The sequence below is a fragment of the Dama dama genome, chromosome 1, assembly GCF_033118175.1.
Source record: "Dama dama isolate Ldn47 chromosome 1, ASM3311817v1, whole genome shotgun sequence".
Lineage (NCBI taxonomy): Eukaryota > Metazoa > Chordata > Mammalia > Artiodactyla > Cervidae > Dama > Dama dama.
In genome coordinates, this window is record NC_083681.1 from 62,571,390 (window position 1) to 62,578,833 (window position 7,444).

At 37.3% G+C, this 7,444-nt stretch overlaps 1 long non-coding RNA gene and 1 other non-coding gene across 3 annotated transcripts; one reads left to right on the plus strand and one right to left on the minus strand.

Moving 5' to 3' along the window:
- The first annotated feature begins 789 nt into the window (after nucleotides 1-789).
- On the plus strand, nucleotides 790-5,304 carry LOC133062514 (uncharacterized). 2 transcript variants are annotated; one of them, XR_009694193.1, is made up of 3 exons: nucleotides 790-973; nucleotides 3,555-3,769; nucleotides 4,933-5,304. It is a non-coding gene; the product is annotated as an uncharacterized LOC133062514 (long non-coding RNA). The 2 variants fall into 2 exon arrangements; XR_009694192.1 differs by having other exon boundaries at nucleotides 790-936.
- LOC133064800 (U6 spliceosomal RNA) lies at nucleotides 3,864-3,966 on the minus strand. Its single transcript, XR_009694723.1, has one exon. It is a non-coding gene; the product is annotated as a U6 spliceosomal RNA (small nuclear RNA).
- Nucleotides 5,305-7,444: the final 2,140 nt, after the last annotated feature.

Genomic DNA, 7,444 nt, shown 5'->3' on the forward strand with positions numbered 1-7,444 from the left:
GATCATTTACAAAGTGGGATGATAACATATGTTTTCAAATGTGATTCCTAGGATCAAGACCACACAAGTTGAGAAACCAGGAAAGGATATTGCCACAACCTCTATCAAAACGCTCCAGCTTTATAAGAACACACTTTTCCTTACTTACATTCCCCAGTGAGTTTATACAGCTTCCATAACCATCCCATCCTCCCAAATATTTCTACTATTGTGAGTACCACTCACTCTTGTAACTCTTTCCCTCTACAAGTCATGTTGTGTGCTTCACACTTTCTGCTCAGCAAAATTTATCTGTCCTTTCTCCTATTCTTGTGGGGTCTTGCTACACACACACATTATCTAATTTAGTAAAATAACTATAACAGGAAATCAACATTTGGCTTCCCTTCAGTATTTTATTGGAAAGTCTACTGCAAAGAGTATTCAAAACATTGAAAACCAAAAACACTATGTCATTCTTGGAGAGTTCTCTTCTAAATGTCAGATTTGATTTGTTATTTTACCCCTAGTGAATCATGGGGGGGAACAATCAACTTTATAAAGCACCAAAAGGCAATGGGGAGAAGAACAACCTAGGTGAAATTTAGACCTGTTGAAACGTATTTCCAGCTTAGAAATCTATGGTTAATTTGCACAACATGTTCTCAGGGAGAATGACTTCCTAAATTTGAACTTGAAGTTGACACAGAGAGAAGCAATCTGACACTGCTGTTGCAACCAGCCTGTTTTCAACAGTAAGAAAAACAAACTCATATAAAACTTATCTCTGAGTTTTTGGTAGGGTAACACTGAAAGAATGATGTCACTTTTCCTTTCTTATGCTTTTAAGATCTATGAGGCCATTTCCTGGAAGATGTGTTCCTTTAGTTATAATGAACATGGGCAGGCAAACAGATCTCACAAGATGCTTCAATGTCTGAAAACTTGCAGTTTCTGGTAAGAGCTGGAAATTTCTATTTTAAGTGGAGTCTTGGTAAGCAGGCCTGATAAATGTTTTCTCAATTGATTTAATTACTACTGATTTTCACATTCTGCTTTTGAGTTGAATCCTAAATATTTGACAGTTTTAGAATGTGGAATTCACAACCAGCAAATAAAGAAGCCATCTTTATAAATGTCTCCAACATTTTAAAAAATAGTAATAAGCATTTTGAATTTATAGTAAGCACTTGTTCAACAAATTGGGCTGTTGTCTCAATGGAAAGCAGCTTTCTGCTAACTGGATGTCTTGGCTGTATCGCTTTTATGATGAAAAATGGTATAGTGTTTTAGATATCTTTTGCCAAGAAAAGAACTACAGAGTAATGATAAAATGGAATGGACTGTTTGGAAAATGATTCTTCAGAATACAAGGTCTTACAGGCAGTATCCTTTTCATGAATCAACTGGCAAACAAGGAATATACACATCACTGTGACTGGATAAGTGGCATAATTTTCAAGGTCCAATCAAGAAAATAAAAAGAGATGAGTGGATATTATGTATTTGATGGCAGTGAAGTAGAATGTATTATAAAAAATAGTGAATGTATTTTTAATATGTGTATTTCAGCTCCTATCCCAGGTAAGCAGATATCAGCTGAGAATTAGAAGTGCAAGAGATTTATTATGGATAAGGCCTGTGAAAGATAAAGGAGACAAAACAGAAGTCAGTCTGTGATAAAGGTCTGACACCTTTGAGAGGTGGGAAGAAAGAACTGAGAATTGGATGGGAAGAATTTTGGCTTATGGTACAGCTCCGAGAAAGTCTTGGCCCTTGTATTGGAGAGCTGCAATACGAAGACTGCCAATAGAGGAGTTTTGTTTCTGTTACTGAACCAAACAGGTCTATTCACCTGATGTGCTGCAAAGCCAAGCTACTGACATTGGGTTGTGGTGAAGGAAAGCACAGAGTTTACTGGAAGGCGCCCTCAGTTCAGTTGCTCAGTCATGGCCACTGTTTGCAACCCTATAGACTGCAGCACGCCACGCTTCCCTGTCCATCACCAACTCCCAGAGCTTGCTCAACTTCATGTCCATCGAGTCGGTGATGCCATCTAGCAATCTCATCCTCTGTTGTCCCCTTCTCCTTCTGCTTTCAATCTTTCTCAGTATCAGGGTCTTTTCCAATGAGTCAGTTCTTTGCATCAGGGGCCAAAGTATTGGAGCTTCAGCTTCAGCATCGGTCCTTTCAATGAATATTCAGGACTGATTTCTTTTAGGATTGCCTGGTTTGATCTCCTTGCAGTCCAAGGGACTCTCAAGAGTTTTCTCCAACACCACGGTTCAAAAGTATCAGTTCTTCAGGGCTCAGCTTTCTGTATGGTCCAACTCTCACATCCATACATGACTATTGGAAAAACCATAGCTTTGACTAGACGGACCTTTGTTGGCAAAGTAATGTGTCTGCTTTTTATTATGCTGTCTAAGTTGGTCATAGCTTTTCTTCCAAGGAGCAAGGTGCCCTATATAGAGTCAAATAAGGAGAACAGGCAGCTCAGGCTCAAAAGACAGGAACTACCCTATGGCTTTCAGGGAAGGGATTTTTTTTTTTTTTTTTTTATTGTGCTGAGTTGCAGCTCATGGGTTCTTTGTTGCTGCATGTGGGCTTTTCTTTAGCGCAGCGAGGGGGGACTAATTTGTAGCTGCAGTGGCTTTTCTCGTTGTGCAGCACAAGTTCCAATAGTTGCAGCTCGTGGGCCGCAGACACAGGCTCATTAGTTGGGGCACACAGGCTTCGTAGCTCGACTGCATGTGGAATCTTCCCCGATCAGGGATCGAACCCGTGTCTCCTGCCTTGGTAGGTGGATACCCCACCAGGGAAGTCCCAGGGATACAATTTAGAAAGAAACTTCTTATTATAAATCTTTGCATTTCTGAATGAGTTTATTAATCAAAGAGCAACTCAAAGTTCCAAAGCACACTGTTTAAAAAAATTAAACGAAAACAACCTATTATTCTCCATAGTCATATATTTGTGTGATAAGGAGTATTGTGATTCTATGTAATCAAAACAAAGTATAAAAATTAATTGGAGGGCTTCCTGGTGGCTCAGTGGTAAAGAATCCACCTGCCAATGCAGGAGACACAGGTTTGATCCCTGATCTAGGAGGATCCCACATACCACCGCGCAACTAGGCCCTTGTGCCACGCTACTGAGCCTGTGTTCTGGAGCCCAGGAGTTGCAACTACTGAGCCCAAATTCTGTAACTACTGAAGTCCACATGCCCTAGAGTCCATGCTCTGCAACAAGAGAAGCCACCACAATGAGAGGCCCACGAACGGCAACTAGAGAATAGCTTCTGCTTGCCGCAACTGGAGAAAAACCTACTTAGCAAGAATGACCTAGCACTATCAAAAATTTTAAAAATAAAAACAATAATTGGAGGAAAAGAAAAATACAAGGCAAATGATTATACATAACTTCTGGTTTCCATTTTTCACATTCATCAAAATGGCTTTATTATTCCTTTTGATTGACTTGATAAAAGTAAATGTAAATGAGCTTATAAAATAAATGTATGTCAAAATTAAATTTATTCTATGTGAAATATTGACTTACAATGTGTTTTACAGTTTTAAAATTTGGAGAACACCTCTTTTACACTGCAGATTAGAGGGAGGCATTTCTTGAGGTGGAATAGAGAATAAAAAGGTTTTGAGGAGACAAAATTACTGAAAAACAAAAGAGGAGCACTCCACAAGGTGACCAGTTTTTTAAAGACTTGCCTTGTTCTCTCCAAGTCACCAGTTGCTGCTACGTCCCATCTTTAATTCAGCTGGACCCTCAGGTGGGTGGGAATTGTAACAGGCGATCTCTTCTGCAATCATCAAATTAATGTTGTCAATTCTTTGTGAAATCAAAGGCATATCTTTTTTTCTTTTTTTAATACAGACCACTTTGCAAATGTGTGTGTCATCCTTGTGCAGGGACCACGCTAATCTTTGTTGTATCATTACAATTTTAGTACATGTGCTGCTAAAGCATGCAAAAAGGCATATGCTTTTAAGCAATTGCTTCAAAAGATGAAAAAGACTATACAATGAATAGTACGTCTCTCTCCTTCTGGTCCCTACTTACCCAGGTAATTTTCTGGAGAGAGTACAAAAACTGAAGACAAAAACAAAAACACAACTATATAACCAAAATCTAAGTTACTAGCTTTCTTGGTACATATACAGTAACTACAAAAAAAAAGTATCATTTAGAAAATTTTTGTTTCTTATTTATTCTTTCAGAGATATTCTATATATTTGAGTATACACATATACCCATAAATCTTTATCTTCCACATTAATCATAAAAAACAGTACAAAGAACATACTTACATATATATCATTTTAAAAGTCTAAGAATATATCTCTAGGATACTTTTGTCTTATTTTGTATCAGGTTTTCTTAATGATTTGTTGGGAGCTGTATATTAATACAAAGGAAGCAAGTCTTCAATGTATGAGTCCATAGTTTTTCAAAAGTGAAAGTGAAGTGAAAGTGGCTCAGTCGTGTCCGACTCTTTGCGACCCCATGGACTGTATAGCCCTTGGCATTCTCCAGGCCCGAATACTGGAGTGGGTAGCCTTTTCCATCTCCAGGGGATCTTCCCAACCTAGGGATTGAACCTAGGTCTCCCACATTGCAGGCAGACTCTTTATCAGCTGAGCCAAAGTTCAAGTTAAAAGTGGATTGAGAGGATTTCCTGTTAGTCCAGTGACTAGGAATTGGTGCTTTCACTACCCGGACCAGGTTTGATCCCTGGTCAGGGAACTAAGAAGCCAAGGGGCATGGCAAAAAAACAAAACAAAACAAAAAAACAACTGGGTTGAAATCTTTATATATTGAGTTTTCACTTTCTTATGAATGTAAGTAGTACAAGAGGAAAAGGGAATTGTATAGGTCTTCAGTAAGGATTCTTGGTTGAAGCTTCCTTATTTAAAATGATATTTTCCTTTACAGCGCAGTGAATTGTGTGTCCTATTAATATAAGGACATACAACATTTTTACAGTGATGATGCTTCCCTGGCGGTGCAGTTGTTAAGGATCCACCTTGCAGAGCCAAGTCCACTGGTTTGATCCTTGGTCTGGGAAGATTCCACATGCCATGGAGAAACAGCCCGTGCATCACAACTATGGAGCCCACGTGCTGCAATTACTAAAGCCTGTGCGCCTAGAGCCTGAGCTCTGCAGGGAGGGAAGTCAGCGCAACGAGAAGCCTGCACATGACAACAAAGGTGGCCACTGCGTGCTGCAGCTGGAGAAAGCCCTTGTGCAGCAATGAAGACCCATCACAGCCAAAAATAAAATAAATAACTTTTATAGAGATGAAATAAAATAACACTTTAATATTTATTACCTGTGCAAATCTCTTTTCTACTTAATATTTGTCATTATCAGTAATCTGTCTCCTTCTTGAATGCCAGCCTTGACAACTTGTTACATCAAGAACCTGAAAGCACAGAAATATAAAGTTTCTGTAAAGTTGGGCCTTTTGTAACATAATTCCCACAGACAGATGCAAAACTGTAATCTAACCCACTATTTCAGGAGTAGAGAGAACACTTTTGTGACATGTGATAAGAGTTAAGCCCTACTGAACTACAGATGCTTGTGTTGGCATTACAGCAGTTGTGATCTGCAAAATCTTAAAGCAAATTTCTATTGTAGCAAATTAAATAATATGTAAGGAGTTAGGTTAGTTTTGATCCTGTGACCCAAGATTTAAAATTAAAAAAAAAACAAAACTGTTTTCAGTGTTTACAAATTAATTTCCTTTAGCTTTCAGAATATTTTTCATTTTGACAAGAAAAGAATGACAAAAATGTCATGTACTAAATGGTGCCATCGTCCTATGATGCCAGTTTTGGAGAACTCTTTAAAGAGCATGAACTTGTAGAAAGATGTTTATCTACTTGGAAAGAACATAACCCCCAAGAGGTTTTCTGGACTGTTCCCTAATTTGTTGGATCTTTATCAAATTTCCTGCCTATGCTCATGCACTCACACTTAATTTGTCATAATTCTCCTTTAGAAAAGGCTCATTTTAAGAGAAGCACAACAACTGTGCTATCTTTGGAACTTATAAATACCTAGTCTGGGATTTCCTTAAGCCTGTCATCTGTTTCCTCATTTCAAAACTTGAAACAGTGTTAGGCTGTGTTTTTAAAATGTTGGGTTTGTTTTGCAAATACAGGAAAAGCAACACTTCCTAATTTGCTTAGATGAGTGCCCATGTAATTTGGAATTATATCAACTCATATTAAGTACTGCTGTTGTAACAATAGGAATGATCAGGTTTTACGTGCGTGCATACACGTAGATGTGTGTGTGTCTGTGGTATGAGTGTATATAATTAGTGTAATACAGGATTTTAGAGAATCAGTATGAACGTCAATCCATTCTTTAAATATTGTGACAGAGAGACTGAACTAAAGTGAACATACCCAGATCTGCTAAGCATACTTCCTCTCTTTTAGTCATTGATTAACCTATTTCCCCCAACTGGAAAAGTGACAGTATTTTTCCATTCCTTAAATCCTTGAATTAGAATTCATTAACAAGAGTTTTTTTGTGGAACATGATATTTTCTAAAATGGTGCTTTTAAATGAGGCACATATTTGTTTAGTCTTTTAGATATTTAACAGTTGTTTATATCATTTATATATATTTTTAATATTCTAATTATGTTAAAAAACTGGATGATAGATCTAGCTCAAAATTCTATTCTATACTGGAATTTCCCTTATAATTTCTGTAATAAATAGTTAATCAGTTTTTTGTTGTTCTCTTAGTTAAGAAAATGTATAGGAAAGCATCTAGTACTGTTTCTGGTACAATTAATTTTTTGCTAAAAATATTTTTTAAATGAAGAAATTTTACCAGTGGATAATATTTTATTCAAAGATTATCATAAGGTTATTTTTTTCTCCTGATTGGTTACATAGTCTACTGATTATCTGAATAAATTATGTTTATTTTTATAAACCCAAACAAAACAGAAAGTTAAAGTGTATTATAATCCCACTTCTCAGTAGTAGTTACTATTAACAACAACCCAAGAGACAAATATACACATAGACATTACCAGATGGTCAATACCAAAATCAGACTGATTATCTTCTTTGCAGCCAAAGATAGAGAAGCTCTGTACAGTCAACAAAAACAACAACTGGGGCTGACTATGGCTCAGATCATGAGTTCCTTCTTGTGAAATTCAGGCTTAAATCGAAGAAAGTAGGGAAAACCACTAGGCCATTCAGGTATGACCTGAATCAAATTCCTTACAATTATACAGTGGAAGTGACAAATAGATTCAAGTGATTAGATCTGATAGAGCGCCTGAAGAACTATGGATGGAGGTTCGTAACAGTGTACAGGAAGTGGTGATCAAAACCATCCCCAAGAAAAAGAAATGCCAGAAGGAAAAGTGATTGTCTGAGGAGAACTTACAAATAGCCAAGAAAAGAGAA